This window comes from Adiantum capillus-veneris, chromosome 16, assembly GCF_014529385.1.
Source record: "Adiantum capillus-veneris isolate H3 chromosome 16, ASM1452938v2, whole genome shotgun sequence".
Lineage (NCBI taxonomy): Eukaryota > Viridiplantae > Streptophyta > Polypodiopsida > Polypodiales > Pteridaceae > Adiantum > Adiantum capillus-veneris.
Window position 1 is genome coordinate 19,745,673 of NC_140946.1, and position 18,854 is coordinate 19,764,526.

General features: G+C 39.0%; 1 pseudogene; it reads left to right on the forward strand.

Moving 5' to 3' along the window:
- The first annotated feature begins 5,634 nt into the window (after positions 1 to 5,634).
- On the forward strand, positions 5,635 to 7,152 carry LOC147438669 (uncharacterized; annotated as a pseudogene).
- Positions 7,153 to 18,854: the final 11,702 nt, after the last annotated feature.

Genomic DNA, 18,854 nt, shown 5'->3' on the forward strand with positions numbered 1-18,854 from the left:
AGATTCTGTTTAGCCCTTGTTGTCATGTACTAGAGATAGTAATGTAATCTCACATGACATTTATGACAGTTTGTTGCCTCTTTTCAATGGTGGAAGTTTGAATGTAAATTCAAATGAGGCAAACGTACAGCCTATGGGGGTTTCTAAATTTTTTTCCGGATCAGCCTATTACTGATGCAGATGTACATGATGTACTTGATGAGGAAAGGGTTGAGAATGAGCAAGCTAGAGGTATGCCTAAATGGCTGGTGCATACTTTGTGTGACAGTAAATTGGATGCACCTTTGTCTAGTCGTACTTTTTCAGGTTCTTGTCATGCATCTTATGCATCAGATTGTTATGCTTTGGTTGTGTCTAGTTTATGTGATGTTGAGGAACCTCTGTCTTTTGATGAAGCACAAAATTCAAAAAATTGGATGGTTGGCATGCAATCAGAATATGGACTTATAGAAAATGACACATGGACTTTATGTGATTTTCCTCCTCGCAAAACGGCCATTGGTACAAAGTGGGTTTACACGTTGAAACGCAAGCCGGATGGTGAGATTGATTGCTATAAGGCTCGACTTGTTGCAAATGGTTATGCACAACAAAAAGGCATAGATTATGAAGAGACTTTTGCTCCCATTTATCGTATGACTAGTGTGCTTTTTCTATGTGCATTGGCAACTCATTTTGGTTGGGATGTACATCAATCAGACATTGTTAGTTCTTTCTTGAATGGTGACATATTTGAGGAAGTTTATGTAATGCAGCCTCGTGGTTTTGTCAAGAAAGGACATGAGGATAAAGTATGCAAATGTATAAAAGCTTTGTATGGGTTGAAGCAATCTTCTTGTGCTTGGTATGAGAAAGCTGATACTCATTTGGTCAAACGAGGCTTTCGTAACAATCCAACAGAAAGCACATTGTATGTAAAGCATGAGGGTGATATACTTGTCATTGTTGTTCTCTATGTGGATGATTTGTTGATCACTAGACCAAATGAGAAACATATTGCTGAATGTAAGGCTGATTTGAATGCTACTTTCAAGATGAAAGATTTGGGGATGTTGCATCGTTACTTGGACATACATTTTAAGCAGTGTGATGGTGGTATTTCCTTGTGTCAAACAAGTTACACAGAGACATTGATATGTAAGTTTGGACTTGAGGATTTCAACCTATTTCCACTCCCATGGAAACTGGTTTGAAATTGATCATGATGTCGGTGATCCTACCGATGTCTTTTTTACCAAACTGTTGTTGGTTGCCTTATTTATGTATGCAACACAAGGCCAAATATTCAGTTTGCAGTCTTATAGTCAACAGAATTATGCATAGCCCAGGGTCTAAGCATTGGCAGGCTGTCAAGAGGATTTTTTTCTACTTGCATGGCACTTTACATCTTGGCTTGTTTTATCCCAAGGGGGGATCATTGCCACCATATTTACATTCTTTTCGGACTCGGATTGCAATGGTTGTCTTGACACGTGAGTGTCCACTAGTGGTTTTTGTTTTATGCATGGCGGTTCATGCATATCATGGTTGAGCAAGAAGCAACCTACTGTGGCCACTTCTAGTTGTGAGGCTGAGTATAGGGCAGTCTTCACAGCTACGGTTGAGTGTGTATGGCTCACACACCTTATGGCTGATTTGGGTGTTGGAGAGGATGCTGCCAACCCACTCTACATAGACAGTCAAAGTGCATTGGTAGTTGCCAGGAGCACAATTTTTCATGCTTGCACAAAGCACATTGAGGTGCATTACACCACTATGTCAGGGAGAGGCTCTCAATAGGAGAGATCAACTTGGCTTATGTGCCAACACAAGACAACCTTGCAGACCTTTTCAAAAAGACATTGTCTCATGAGAAGTTCAAAGCTTTCCACAAAGCTTTGGGCTTACTCCCCTTTGTGGACTGATCATGTCCTCATAGGGCATGGAACTTCCCTATACTCTATGTGCTAGCTCTCGTTCACCGCATCACTCCTAAGGGGGATTTGTTACCATATACATGTGTGAGTGATGTGTGTGAACACACTTAGGACCGTCGGACCATTTTTTCCCTCACTAGGAGGTCTTTTCCCTTGTGCATTGTATATACACCCATCACTCTAGGGTGTTACCATATACATGTGGTACTGATGTGTGTTACCAGATACATATGGTAGTGATGTGTGTGAAAACAATTAGGACCACTGGGGCATTTTTTCTCTCACTAGGAGGTTTTTCCCCCCGTGCATTGTATATACGCCCATCACTCTAGGGCTATCTATCTTTCCATTGCACACTAATTAATATCTTAAGCTTCCTTCGTCTTCTCCATTTAGTTGCAGGCCCACCGGGCTTTAGGGTTTCCCTTGGCGGGCCCGCATGGAAAACAATAAAGCCCGGCGGTCTTTTTGTGGGTTTCCACATTGCCCTCAACCGGCTTGTTTGTGATCATGTTAAGTGTGATGATGTTAATATGTTAACAAAACCTTGTGATCACACAAAATTTTAGGTAACTACGTAAATATTAAATCCCTGCGAGTCACCATGTTAATGAAAGAGGCCTTGAAAGACCAAAATTTTCCTCTTTGTTAGCATTTTCAGATTTGGATTTTTTTTTATTATAACAAAAATTTGGTCTAAAAAATAAGTTATAAAGCTCAATTTCTTATTATAATAAGTTTTTCCTATCCATAAACCTTGAAACCTATGCAAAATCTTGTTGCAGTAAGAAGTTATATTTGATGTATGAAAATTTGCTAAAATTGCACAAATTTTTTATGATTTTTCCATTTTAAAACATATCACCATTTTCTTAATATGGTATTAATTTTGGCAAAATTAAAATTTGGTTATGTTATTCACCTTCTTATAACTGACATAAGGCATGACAACCTACAAATTTTGTTTCTAACTTCAACAAATAATAATGACAAGTTGCTAGAAAAACATGACACTTTAGTGTCTCAGAAGACTTGAGTGTCCAATTACAGAACTAGTGTTAAAAATATTATTCAAACCCAAATCTGAAGGTGGAATCAGTAGCCCAAGTTTTTTTCAGGTCTTCAGCTAGATTTGTGGATATAGAACACCTTATAACCTCCTTGGCATCTCAAGCAATAATCTTAGGAAGCTGTTGAGTTAAAAGGACATAAAAATGTCTTGTTACCAATCTAGTGATATTAAGTAGAGTAGGCAAGAGAGTGTAATGGTTGATCTTGCAAAGTATGCATGGTGATTCTCTAAAAGTCACCAATGTTGTGGATATCATAGATATTTTTCACACTCTAGGTTAGGGTTAACTTCCTCCTTCGTTGGGAATGACATTTTTGTTGGTTAGTAGCAAACACTATTGCACAACAACAATATGACGAAGGCCCCAGCACAACAAGGGTGGTAAAGGTATTCATGGTGAAGGTAATGAATTCTCTGTAGATTTGGTCAATATGAAGATTTCTAATAATGGTGTTGGCTTTTCCACAACCCCTGAAAGTGACTATATTAAGTTTAAATAAGAGAGATTAAAAAAAAATGAATAACAATGTCCCAAAAGAATTCTAGGACTTGAGGTGTGGCAGGATTGTGGAAAGGAAAAAGAAAAAAGATACATGTAGGAAGAAGACCAGCATGCAAAGGAACCACTACTATTACCCAAATGAAGCAATAGCTCATGTTATTTGGGAGTTACAAAGTCAAGGGCATGACTTGTAGAGTCTTGATGTAGGAGTAAGCGTTGGATTTTTGGTGCAATTGTGGACCATTGGATAAAGCTTGCGGATTAGTGCCACATGGAAAAGAAAATTTCTTTTTTAATATTTCTTCTAGGTCTTTGTGAGAGGTGTTGACATTTGTGTACTTCTCGCTTTAAAGAGGGCAATTGAATATTGGGTCACACAAAATCTTTCTCATCCTTTTTCACCTTCTTGGCCTGCAGAAGGCCATAGTGGGGTGGGTGGATTTTGGTGCAAATTGTGGACCGTGGATGCAAGTCAATCAGATGGAGAACACGTGTACAATCTGGTTGATTTTTAATGTTTTTTATAGGTTTTTGTGAAAGGTATTAACATTTGTGTACCTCTTTCTTTGAAGAGGACCATTCAAAATTGGGTCACACACAATCTTTTTCATCCTCTTCCACGTTTTTTTTGTTATTTTATTTTGTAAATAAGTCCTTTCATTTAAGAGCATGGGCTCCATTTCATTAAAAAAATTAATATGCCAATCTATTGAATTGTTTTTTATATTTTAATTTGATAAAAAACCTTTAATCTAAGAGCGTCACATGTATCCATTTCATTAAATTGTTTTAGTATATCAATGTGACCCTTGACCTTGTTAGTTTCGAAATGGGTCCTTTCATTTAAGAACCTAATGACTTTCTTCGCAACTTTTTTATTTAAAACATATTTTTCTGTTGTATATTTTTCTTGCATTTGAAGACAATTTACAACTAAAATATTATAAATTGTCCTTTAATGAAAGAATTCTTTCACAACTGAGAATAAAAGAATTGTAAACAATAAAAAAATTACAAATTTCTTCACAAAAAATATAAAGTGGACTTAAATGAAAGAATTTCTTTAGAATTGAGATTTTTTTTGAACTTTTGGATTTCATAGGCAAATGTCACCTTGTTACTTTAGTGTAACATGTATCATTATTAGGGATTAGGATTAAACATTCCCAATGTTGATAAACTAAATTTCAAAGGAGAAATTCATATATAAGTGTCACTTGTAACACTTGATTAAGAGAATTTCTCAAGAAGAAAAATGTCATTAATTAGTGTCATCTTCATGAAATTATTATTGTTAACTTCAATTTTCACAAAAAAAATTACTTATACCGTGGAAATTTTCTATAATGCAATGATCAATGTCAAGAGGGGATACCCAACTATAAAAAATGGAAAAACATGGTAAATAAGCGTTCTGAAAGCGAGAAGAGATGAAAATTGCAGGGTGAAAGTGGAGGGTTGATTGGAGTATTTTTTGTAAACGCCATCCAATGGTGTGCTCTTGCTAGAGTTCATGTTGTAGTTTGCATGTAACGGGTGCATGAGTTTATTTTTATTAAAGGTTATGTGCTACCAAGCTCATTGCCTCAAAGGGTACGATGCAAAATTGAGAGCCCCAATCATGCGCATCACTGCACAGGCCGAGAAAGAAGGTTGAAAACACATTGGCTGAAAATGCATTACTACATAGGCTGAGAATGTATCATCCTGTAGATCACGCTAAAAATGCACTTGTGCACAGGATGAGAACGGTTTTCTGCATAGACAATCTTTGGAGGCATTTTTTCACACAGGTTGGAGATCAAGGGCAGCAGAGAAAGCAATTCCGACTGGGAGATGGAAGGTCATGGAGGCCGCCCTCTTCTTGCTTGTGTCGCGTTCGTGCGCGGAGGTAAATGTGCTTGCCTTTTGTTGCTTTCATGTGTTATTTCGGTAGGTCCCGCACAGAAAGTATTGCTATTTATGCATGATGTTACTGTGTTCGTCAACTGCCTTGATTTTAGGACTTTTATGCAATGGCAAGGATGAAGCAACTTGCCCTCTCAACAGAGGCCGCTCCCTCTAGTTTGAGGAGAGCCTGAGGTAGGCCAAGGCTCTCCGAATAGGAGAGAATCGCTCGCACAAAATCCAACAAGACCAAAAAAATGCTTGAGCTTAGCGTAACAATATCTAATGGCGGCAGCGATGTGGACGTCACTTTGTTTTTGAAATTGAAAGCCTTTGTGGAGGAGGAAGCGGCATTGACATGTGCTGCTTGATCAATCACGGCAGCACTGTCTTCCACCTCCACTTCTAGATGGTCGTTCGAATCATGGAGACGTCCATCCTTGCAGTGAACAAGAAGATAAAATAGTACTTGGGTGGATGTTGACATTCCTATTGGAGCTAACATTTTATGTCGTGCCCTTAAGCAGAAGAACATGCACACCTTCCATGGCATGTTGGGGTACTGCATGAAGGACATGGACCAACCACATTACAAGAACTTCTCCCACAATGTGACAACATATGATATCAACAAGGGAATTGAACTGTACACACAGTACGGGGCCAATGAGCTGAAGGATAGGTTGCTTGACGCACGCAAATATTTTTGACCGTGCGTTTATGTACTGTCGAAAGTTCCATTTGCAGCACCCAATTGGTAACAACTTCTTATCGACATTGCACCATATGCTAAAGTCTGGCAAGTACTACCCATCCTCCTTGTGGATAACACCTTTTCAAGGGGAGTGGGATGCCCCTGAAGAAGATCAAAGCTTTGTGGCACAACATGATTTTCCCTTCATCCACTACATATACCAAGATGTCATCAATATTTTTGTCCTTGGCGAGGCCTACACCAATGCGCAACCTCGAACCGATTGGTTCCTCAGAAGGTGGCAAAACAACCACAGGTATATTTATCCCTTTCTCTCTTTACTTGTGCTGCAATTCTCCCTTTTAGTACGGACTCACTTTGATGTCACCAATTTTCTCACATTGACCACGTGAACTGGACAACCCCTCAATAGCTCACTCCTCCGGGCGCGTCTGCAAAAATGCATGCCTTCGCCTCCCCATTAGATGCTTGCCAGGGCATGCTCGGCAACCCTTCAAACTCAAAAGGCAATGAACCCATTGCCGTACTGGAGAGTGACAATGGAGACAATGTAGCCCTAGGCGTAGAGTTCACTCCTCTTCTTACTAGGAGAGGGGTCACTATAGTTGCTAGTTCGAACGATGTATATAGAATGTTATGAACTCCTTCACATATAACGTCCTTGGCTACTCCTCTGAAAATGTTTATGTTTTTTTGCATGTTCAATGGAGTCGTCCAGTCCCCAGGAAAGCAAGGAGACGCAAACTCCAAAATTGCAAGCGTTGGAGGATGATGCAACTCTGGACGGACTCCACGACATACTCGTTGAGATGTGGTGCCAACTGCGTGGAGACGCTCCAGAGGACTCAACGACTCTCTGCACTTTTATTAATAACTCAGTAGATAATATTAAAACCATGACTAATGAATACAAAATCAATGTGACAGATGTCCAAGCTCAAAGCTGCAAGAGCAAATTCATAGTTTGCGCACCGAGGTCGCATCGCTTAAGATGCAACTCAATAGGTTGAATGCAATTGTAATTTGGTTGAATAATATTAGTAATAAATTTTGTTGTTGACATACTCTACAATTTCATGGTTCAAAAACTTTCATTTCCCTTGTATTGCTAGACATGTTGAAAGCTCTCCTCATGACAAGATTGATTCGACTACGTTACGAACATCGTGTGATGTAAGTGAAAGTGGGTGCTCGAACCATGAATAACATCAGCACCTTACGTGCCTCTTCATCACTGTGTTGTTTCCAAAAAATTGTATTGTGTATTTCTATGAAATACATGATGTCCCTGTTTACATAGTCCCATGGTTCTGGCATACTTTCTTGCAACTCTCTTAAGATTCTTTGGAATCTTCAAAAAAATGAATTTCTTTTTGCACTTGCCAGTAGTACTAGTACGTCTCAGTAAAGTCTCCCCAATCTTAGAAATATAAACATTCTTCCAAAACATATTAAGTGCATAAGTGAAGGGTGAGTTTAGGAAATGAAAAGAGAGATGGTGGAAAGTCAAAAGACATATGAAGGCGGAAAGTCAAAAGACTTTTTGTGTCCATATAAAGAGGTGTTTCTCTTCTCCTTTATTTTTCTTTTAGTGTTTTCTTCTCTTTAAAGTGTCATTGCAATCTTTCTCTCGCAATGGTGTATCCATCCTTTCCAGCTAATACTGTTGCAAATCTACATGCTTCGTCAATGCCTCTACCAAATTTGCAAAGTCAGTCTGCGGATAGAAAACGGATGACCATTTGACCAAAAATTGTCCAAACTTGATGAAACTTGGCTAGGGTGCTTAAGTTGAAGTGCTTAACAGATTGTGTCAAGGTTGGAACAAAAACTTGCAAAAAATCAGCTAGAGTAAATAATCGTGATTAGTTATATCTGCTTCAAAAATTGACAATCTTGCACATTTGAGTATACCACAAGGTCAAGCATATTAAGTAGACCACACAAATCAATTTTGGTGAAATTTGGATTACAAAAGTGAGCCTTAAGCCAGATACTTGAAATCAGAGTCTGTGGACACGAAACACTTGCTAAACTTGAATAGATTTTTTCCAAACTTAGTGAAACTTGTCCAGGGACCTTAACAGGTTGTACACTTGGCTAGCGCATCGTTTTTGCTGTTGTTGAGAAAATCTTTGAATTAGGAATATTTTTTGATTTTTTTTTTTTGAAGCCATTAGAAATACCTTTTAATATTGTTATTTGATCATTCTTTGATGTCATTTAAATGTCAATATTAACTCTAAAATCCCAACCTATATGAAAATGATTATTTTGGTTTCTTTACAAAGTTCACTACAACATTTATCTCACAAAACAATAAATTAAACTTCAAAGTTCAGCCAAATTTGGTCAACAAGTAACTTATCCATGTTTATCACTCAAACAACTCGATCTACACCTACTAGTCACATTTGGCCATATATCTATACCTCTTCGTAATATACTCGCTCTACAACCTTTCAAAATATTTTTATGAAAAAACAAATCCTACAAACACAACTCTCATCTACTTTTGCATTACATTTCCTTAGCAGGCCATCATGAATCTTCACCTTGTTTTTTCCTCAATCTGTTACAATGCTTCCAAGTGGTTTTTCAAACATTATTTTTTTTGTTTTTGGAATATATTGTAATTTAAATAGTTTATTGCTACATTTTTTTCAAGAAACATAATATTTTATTGTGATAACAAATCTTTTCAAAAGTTAGTGTCACTTTCTTATTTTCTCTCACAAAGAAAGCTTTATTATTAAATTCTTCTCATAGCCTTATAAGGCCATATAATGAACTTTCACCTTGTTTCATTTGTATTAAAGAGTTTCTTGGTGGACAACTCATTGTTCCAATTGCACCAAGCAAGGAGGAATGGAAATAATCTTACCAGCAAAGCAAACCACGAAGTAATCAATCTTCTCCATCCTATCGACAAGTAAATGCTACAAGTAGCATGCAAGGAGTTAGGAAAATCTGGGTACCGAAAGCACAGCTTAAGGACAATCCGATTCAAATCTGGGTACCCAAAACATCATTGACAATGCCAAAGACGGTTCCAAAGATCAAAACACAAAGAGGAGCACCTCCGAACAAGGAACCTAACACGAAATGGATTTGGAAGAAAAAGGAGCACTTATCTTCTCCGCAAACTGGAAAATTGATCAAGCAATGGAGAGTTAAGTCTCAGAATACTCAACCACACCATTCTGACCAAAATAAACCAAGATATCAATGGTGAGTAAAAGCTCGACAACAGTCAAAAGTAATACCAACAGCTCAAGAAATCAGTGTGCTAAAGCATCCTAATGGTACAATCAAGCAGAGAGCACACAAGCTACAAGATTTGCTCTTTGGAAGACAACATCAAAAAGCCTCTATATCAGAAACCCTAGAGTTAATTACTCAAGATCCAACTTTTGCACAGCATATTGGTTTGCACTGCATTGATCTCCAAAGCATGGTAGAGCCAACCAAGGCTATGCATAGACACACTTGTTCATCCCATGCACACAGTCATCCCGGAGTACGCCATCTAGGAGGGGGTGGAAGGGTACTAAGTAATTAGGGGCAATGTTTGAAGAGGGAGGAAAAATTTTGATGTTAACGTGTGATTTTTTACAAAATTACCTAATAATTCCCTTATAATTCATCAACATGGGAAATTTACTGATAATATCTCCCCGATGAGTGTAAATAGTGTACACACTATCATAAAATCGTCAAAAAATAGTCCTTCTTGGTTATTTTTTATCATTTTTCTTGATATTGAGACTTAAAAATGGAGAACCCAACAAAAAACAATAAAGAAGTGTTTTTCAATGGATTTTCTTAATTATTGGATTTTCACTTTGCTTTTTTAGCGCATTTTCTTATTTTCTTTGATTTTTTTAATAAACAAGTCAAAAATTAATAATAAATAGCAAATGAGCTCAGGTAGAAAAACTGAAGATACGTAGATGATTAAAAAGACAAGACAGACATGCACAAAAAAATTCAATCAAATCGACAGATGGAAGCGGGAAGCCTAAATTAGGCGGTCAGACCTACTTTTACAAAATTCTTGCAGAATGAGCTACAGGACTCTGATTGGGGAAATTTTTGAGTCTAACATAGATTTTACGGCCTAATAGGACTAACAAAGGAATTTGGGGAAAAAATGGTTCGGGAAGTCCAAGGTAGGCTAAAATCACTCATTTCCACTTGTTGCCTTTGGAGAGAGAGCTTTTCGGCCTTCTTCGCGCGCATTTTTTGGAGTCCACAATTGCCTATTTTCAGCGCCGTCTCACACGATACATGAGGGATAAGTTCCTATACTTATCAATGATCCATTTTGTATGGCCGGTAGCTAGTCTAAACCCCTGGAAAAAACCCTAGAATCCGAGCAGTGCACGAAGACCTACGACCAAAAGTCGACCATAGCGGCCTGTCAGCTCAACCAAATCGGATGAGATTCGAATTGTAGCATGCCCCAACATAATAGAACACTTATATATCAACAGTTGACCATTTGGCAAGGGTCGAGAGGGTCCCAAGTGGAAAAGCTAAGTTTTTGGCAGATACCAGAATTGGATTCTCACTCCATAGACAGCTTATATATGAGGTCTATACACAATGTATATGATTGGTTTCATAAAATCAATCAAGACAAGCCCTTGAAAAGCAGAAAACGACTCGAAGGCTACAAAGAGTCAAATTTGACATACGAGGTCAAACTGACTCCAAATGGGTCAAATTTGGATGAGTTGCTTCAGGACTATGTAGCGGACAAGTCCATAGCCTCGAAAGTGACTAACCAACTCTACAGGCCATGTAGTCACAAAAATCAATGATTTCAGAGTCGACAAAGCAAGAAGTGATGCCGGCAAGATCAAATTTTATCAAATTCAATTTAGGTCTTGTTTTAGGTGTATAGAATATATTTAGGTCAAAAATTTTAAGTTTTTCAAAGAAAATGTTGACTGTTGAAAATAATCACGATTATTTACTTTTGTAAAATTTTGGCTTGAAAATGGTATCATCACCTCACCTATCACTTGTACACACCTATTACATGCCAAATTTCAAGTATGAGCCAAAATGATCAATTATAACTTGGAAATTTGTCCAAAAACGCAAAGAAGTCCTTGCAAGCCAAATTCTGAGTTATGAGCCACATTTTTTGATCCAAATTACCTCATATCACATACACAGGGTCTACACCATGCGTAGAATCAAGTTGCACCAAAAAATGTTCATTTTGATGAAAAGGTTAATAATCGCAATTATTTACTTTTTAGCCAAGATGGGGAAAATTTGCAACTTTGCCATCATAGGACCAAAGTACATGATGTCCTAAGCCCACTAACCAAGTTTGAACAAATTTGAAGCTCAAAATCTCAAAATCCCTTTATATCTACTGTTTCAGAGACCTAAAGCCTAAATCTGGCACCATTTTCATCCTGTGCACCCAAATGAGCCCATATTTCACTCAGAGTATCTATTTGGTATATACTTCAAGCCTATAATGTCAAATTTGTAAAAATTTGAAAGAATTACTCAGCTGTAAATAATCACGATTATTTACTTTTGTTGGAATTTTTGTTTTGACTTCATGAATTTAACATTTACATGTTTTTATGCATCTATGCATGTTCAAAAATTGATTTGAAGCAAATTGGACTCAATTTGTCAGCAATTCAGACTAAAGGACAATTCAAAGCGGAATCTGCCAAATTTGCTAACTTTGACACTCTGTTCACTTAGCAGGAGCCATGTAAGCTGCAGAGAAGGCCAAGAAGAGGTTTCTCAAAAGAAGAAGCTGCAAGAGCTACCACCATACCAACTGGACCCCAGTTCAGTCAAAACAGCCAAAGCGACCTATTTGTCAAAAGAATAGTTGAAGGAGAACAACACCACGGTTTTCACAGGTAGATTCAAAAGCGAAGAAGGACGTCAAGTAGAACTGCAACTTCTACCAAAAGAGGTTTATGATGTCGCAGCAAAACCCGAGACAAAAGAAGCCAATAGAAAGCTTGGGCTCAGAGAGTTCTATGAACAAGAGCCATGTGGAGTGGATTTCCAGAAAGCTTATGAGCTCTTGTCCACATTAAAAGAAGATGGGACAGCCCAGATCTCTAACCAACAGGGGAACAAGGTAGAAGTGGTCATTACAAAAGAGATAGTGGCTAAAGCTCTCAAATTTCCAATAGAAGGAATGATGATGAGAGCAAGAGACAGAAAAACAGCAGACACTTTCACCAAGGAAACCGTTGCTGCAACATTTGCTGATCTCATCCGAAAACAGGTGGAAGAACCTGCAAGATTATACCACCAACACTTCCACTTCCTTGCAAAGAGACCGCCAAGGTACACAACACCCAATCATGCGGTTACGACCACATTTACACAAGTTTTAAAGCGACAACCAGACAACCCATCGACCACGCGCAGTACGTGTTTTCCACATTGAAGGGGACAAAAAAAGAGGGTAAGATAACATACCTGGGAGCACCAGAGGTACTCACAAGAATTGCCTATCATGCTATCGGCATGGCAGACAACTTGCCACCTGCCTCAGATTAGAACACATGGATCGTGTCTGCACAACCATCCCCTCGAGCCACAAGATCTACCAAGAGAACTTACAAATCCAATGAAGAATCTTCCGAGAGCTCTCCAGAATGGCATAGCAGTGAAAGCTCCGGCAATGAGTAAAGAAGAGCACGCATCAAAGAAATGAAAACAAAAGCCATGGCAACACACCAGGAAGAACCACAATAGAAGCAGGCAAGATTTGAGAGAGAGAAGCACTCTTATGAACGAAGCCGCCAAGCTCAAGGCAAGGACCCTGCTAAGTGGGGTACTTATCAAAGTCAAAGGACCAAGAACAAAGCACCCAGCACGAAGAGGAGCAGAAGATCCAAAGGACCTATCAAAAAGAATGTATCAGGAGGAAGAGGCATTGAAGCTGAAAGAGGCTCAAGAAGTAGAAAAGAAAGCTAAGGATGATGCGGAGCAGCAAAAACAAGCAGAAGAAGCAACCACACAAGGAGAGACCCAACATGAACAAGGTGACATGTCTCCCCGACGTTCTTCACATGCTACGGAGCAACATGACCACCCCATGCCAAGCCCTCCACCTTCACCAATAGATAGAACCACACAAAAAGAGCCCATTAAAGAAAAAGAGCATGAACAGAAGGAGGCAGCAGAAGCTGCACAACAGGCTGCCACTACTCAGGAGCAAGTTAAAGCAAAAGAACCAGAGACGGAAAGGGTGGCAGGTCCTGCACCAGAGGAGACAACAAAGTTTGAGCAAACAAAATCACAAGAAATAGAACAAACCCCTTCTACCTCCACACAACAAGACACGGCCGAGGCATCCATGAAGCCTCAAGATGACAAAGCAGAAGAGGGCCAACCACAGCCTCAAGGGCAAGAACAACCAACCGTGACGCCGCCAAGAGAGTCACAAGAGACTGCCAAAACGTCTAGACAGCTCACAAGAAATGAAGATTGGCAATCCAATGATGAGGTAATCCTGCAAGTCAATGAATATGCAAAGCAAATGCAGGATATGACAGAAAAACTCCGATCAGCAGCACTTAGCCACAACACAAAGGCTAAAGAACTGGAGATGGTGATTGACGCTCTCCAAGGACAGTTAGAAGACAGATAAAATATCATCACTAATCTGCAAACACAAGTCCACGTATTGAAAGCTGAAGCTGAACAACATCAGCTATCAAGAGATAAACAACAAAAGAAAATGGAGGAGTTAGGTGAACTTCTCAATAATGTGACAGATGCTTGCAAAACAAAAGACAAACAGCTCACAGAGGTCACTAACAAACTTCTAACTACAACTCTGTCAGTACAAAAGATTCAAGTACAGCTAGATGTAGCAAATGCCTCATTGCTATATTCAGAGCAGAGGATCAATGATCATGCAACTTTTTTGTGACAAATACGAGAAAACCCCGCAGTTGCCTCGATCAAAGGAACAGACGAAGTGTACAAAGCACTAGAGAGAAAGAACAAAGACCTCAAGCTAGAGCTAAAGCTGAAGCAGTCTCAACGCAAAGACCTAGCATTAATGCGGGTACAACGAGAAGAAGAGCTGCTCAAAGAAATAGCCGAGCTAAAAAGAGTCAACCAGATGCTGAGAGATGGACGGCAAGAGACCTAGGAAGAAGCAGGTACTTCAGAGTAGCCACACATTGATATTCCCTCAGTATCTTTTGCTAAGATGGAAACACAGTCAGCAGAAGGGCTAGATGGCAAAGAAGATTTTTGAGTACCATTAATAGAAGCAGATGAAGTTCCAAAGGTCTAGCTGTCAAAAGATTAGGAAGATGCACTTAAGCAAAAGGTTATACAAGAGACGGATGAGTAGTGGAAAGCAGTGATGGATGGTGAGTTGAGAGTTCTTCCCTCTGTCAATGTTACTCAACTCACTCCCAATCAAATCAATGCACAATGGCATTAGCAATCCCTACCATATCCCTTGATAGAGGTAGAGCTGCTCCACGTCAAGGAAAGACTTTATAAAGACATGCAAGTAGAAGGCGCAAATGAAGACCACCCTAAGCGGAGGAAGAGTTGGCTGAACAAGAATCCAAGATACCTAATTCTGTTCATAAGAGCAATTGTGGCACTTCAAAAGGATATAACTTTTTGTCCGGTACCAAGAGTAGCGACATGGCAAGTACATGAGGCAATAAAAAAGAAGCGGCCAACTTGGTTGAATTATCCAAGATTGCCAGCTCTAGAAAAGGGATTGCCGACAGAAGAATACATGGTGAAAATCCTAACGGACGCTATGTCATTCTTCAAATGTCCACCTGATCTATCATGTGCAATGCTTTATAAAATTTGTCGAATGCTGCTTACTTGCATTGAAGTTTTTCATGAGCCAGAGCAAGCAGAAGCCCCGTGGATGTCATTCCTCAAGGGCAATAAAGGTTTATGCTACGATCTCAACGGTCAACCTTCCGAAGAAGTCCTCTATGGCTTCTACGCCCGCTACATGTTCTTACCTTCTCATAATATGTTGGCATTTGAGAAAGCGTTCTACATAGTGTTTTTCACTTGGCGAACGAAGATTTTTGGGCCAGTGATCAGCAATCTGACTTCAAGATGCATCGGCTACTCCATAGTTGAGCTTAAAACCAGAGTTACTATGCATTTTCTGCAGGTGCTAGACAAAGAGAGAAAGATCAGATACGAAAAGGCTCTACATTCACTTAAAGACCGCCTCACCAGTCATCAACCCGAAGACTATTTCAGCCCATAAAGCTGTGTCAAGGGCAACACATGCGAGGAGGGGGGGAATGTTAACATCAAGCTAGCTCGGATACCATTTTTTGGAGCTCTCATTGTAAAAACACTTATTATTTTGATAAATCAGGAATATTGTTATCCCTATTTTACGGATAAACTTTGTAATAGATGAGCCGGGGCTACAAGCTTCTAGATTGTATCAACCTGTCTTTATCCACCTTTAGCTAGAGCTCCTAGATTATTAGTTTTCTTAAACGAAGGAAAAAAAAGAGCGTCTTGTGAAGTTATCCTTTAACTTCCTCTAGAATCTCCTATAGTAGAAACTTTCTTTTCAGAAATTGCATAGCTTAAGATTGTCGTCTTATGCTGTGTAGAGGTAGCTTGGAAGTAGTCATACTTGATGAGTGCCTTTAGGATTGTAGGATTGCAGAACTAGATTAGGATTTTGAGAATGATTGATAGACGAGACAAGTCTTAAGATCAATGCTTAGGAAACCATAAAAAACAATAAAACGAGTGTTTGTGGACACTTTCCCAACCCCATTGCAGTAGAACCTAGGACTAGGGTAAGTAGAATCCAAGGTGGATTTCAAAACATTGCTCTCTCCGAAAGAATCATTGTGAGTTTTTATTTGAAGTTGCAGAATTTCAGGTCTACGGCTAGAAATATCACAAAAAGACTCCAAACCACTCAATCCGATTGGAGAGTATGCTTAAAAGTTGTATGAACTAGTGGGTAAGGTCAAGGACACATTGAGGTAAAAATTTCAAGAGTTGGCAAAAACTCAGATTATTTACTTTTTCTTGACATTTTAGGCCAAATTAAGTTTTGACATGATTTATAGGCTTAAAATAGCTCATATAAAGACTGTCCATTGAAAAACTGCAAAAAATTGTTCCTTTTAGGCCTAAAGTAAATAATTGCGATTATTTACTTTGAGCTCAAATTTGATCAAGGTTGATACTAGTGACTCATAGCATGTGTACAAACAACTTTTGTAAAGGCACATAGGATTTGGATCACCAAACTGGCAAAAAACTGGGTAAAAACTAAAGTTTGTACTAACTTTCGAAAACTTGAGTGTAAATTGGAAAAACAATTGTCCAAACTCAATGAAATTTGATTCATAGGTTTATATTGATGTGATAGACATGTGTACATGCTCACTTGATAAAAAAGACGCAAAAATTTGCCAGAAGTAAATAATCACGATTAATGCGTCTTTTTTTTTTTCCAAAACTCACGATGGTGAGTGGATTGTATTCGCAAAATCATAGAATTACACATTTCTGTCATGCTCACCACGAGCCATGACATCTTCAATTTATCAATGATACATCAGGTGACAGGGGAGCCACCCCAATGATAATGGATGGGTCCTCATCATTACCCATTCAGATCAATCATCCAGGGTCATGTTCCACTCGTCAAAGCCCATGTGTTTTTCGATGGTGATCATAATCCCCTTTCTTTCTTGGATGATCTCCGTGAACTTAGAAACTTCCATGGTGTTCTCAAAGATCCGTCAATTCCTTGCCTTGCACACATGGTTAAAGTAGCAAAATCTCACAATTTGAGTTGCGATGAGCAAAGCATGGCTCTTAAACATCTTCCCTACTAAGAAGAGATCATTCTTGAAAAATCCTATTTTCCAGGTCTTTTGGACCCATTTGATAACTAAGCATGCATCTCCTTATAGGGAAGCATGTCGAGCTTGCTTTAAATCATACAATGCCTTTTTCATCTTGCACACTTTGTTTGTCTTCCCTTTTAAAACAAACCACAAATTTGTGTTACCTAGACTTTCTCATGCAATCACTAGTAAAGAACACATTCTTTTTATCCAGCTGATGTAGTTTCCAAACATTATGGATTGCCATTGCATAAATTCCATGAATGGCAACCATACAAGACGAGGGACCAAAAATCTCCTTGAACACGTTCTATAGGGAAGCTGCAAGAAAGATCAATGACAAATGCATTTGACGTCTAGACCAACTGTGGGATTATAGCAATAATTGGTGAAAAATAACAGATTGAATTGTGCCCAGTACAACCTTGATGGGACTAAAAGGCTTCTAGATAGTAGAGCCACTGAACAAATTGAGCTGGTGCCTACCTAGCTGTGAGTCCGAGTTTGAGTGCAAAGCATCGAGATGGCCTAAGGACATGTCTTTTCTAAATCCTAAAACTAAAGAAATTTACCACACACTTATGGCCTCCACAAATTGGTTCTCTCTATTGAACAAACAATGGTGCATGAATTGGCCACAATCAAGACGGGAATAGTCACCAAGAACATATGGTGCCCATAATGGCCACTCAATATGAAGGTCTTCCTCTAAAAAGTATTGTGGGGAGCCTTGTCTGCTAGGGTGAAGGTTCTAGCCAAAGGGATTGAATGGGATAGATGCTCTCAATGTAGAGTGGCTAGCAAAGACCTCTCCCATATGTTCAAGGAATGCCCATAATCAGAGGCCGTGCAGGTAAAATATGCAAATGGGTGCAAAGGACATGGAAGATAGGCTTCTATAAGAATGATCTTTTCTTGGGAGGGAAGTTTTTCAAAAGCCAGGAGTTTCTCACTGCAACACAAGTTGCTAGATTTTTCTACTTCAAACACGTATAGAAGGCTAGGAATGATTGTTTATTTGACAATAAGGGGGGCTATCCTAGCCATCGGGAAACATAAGAACTCTGATGAATGGAAAAAGCTTATTGGTACTGCAGTGATAGAGTCTCATTGATAAGGACCCTATGTCGGTTGTGGGGGTGGTTCCCCTATTAGCCGATGTTTTAATGACCTCTTAGAGATGTCATGGCTCGGCACGAGCATGGCAAGGTGTATTTTTTTGTCGTTGTCAATGTGATTTACTCACCATTGTGAGTTTTGCCCCCCAAAAAAATTCAAAGCTTTTTTTCTTTAGCATAAACTTTTGCCACAAGTCTAGCCTAATAGTGATCAACACTACCAGTCAGATTATGTTTTTGATTGTAAAGTCACGTAGTCCCAATGGCCCTTCTACTAGGAGGCAAATCACACAAAGACCAACATAGTAAAATCAGATTCAATTTGCAAAGTAGTCGATTGGTTTTTAAAATCATATGTCTTATACAATGGAAAATGTTTCTCCTCTCACACATATTTGAAACATTTAGAGCAATGTGACTTAATGCATAAGAGGCATGGGGAGAACCTGAACAAATATGGCTAGAATAGGTGCATGTAGTTTATTGTCACACGAGAGAGAGAGAGAGAGAGAGAGAGAGAGAGAGAGAGAGAGAGAGAGAGAGAGAGAGAGAGAGAGAGAGAGAGAGAGAGAGAGAGAGAGAGAGAGAGAGAACAAAAGTTTTTAATGTCATAGGAACAATGCCAAAAGAGCTCAAAGATCTATTCTCACACACACACACACACACACACACACACACACAGAGGCATGTCATTAGCCATTATGAATTTGGTAGGGTGGTCAATGGCAAGCTTTTGAAATGTGATTGGCCAC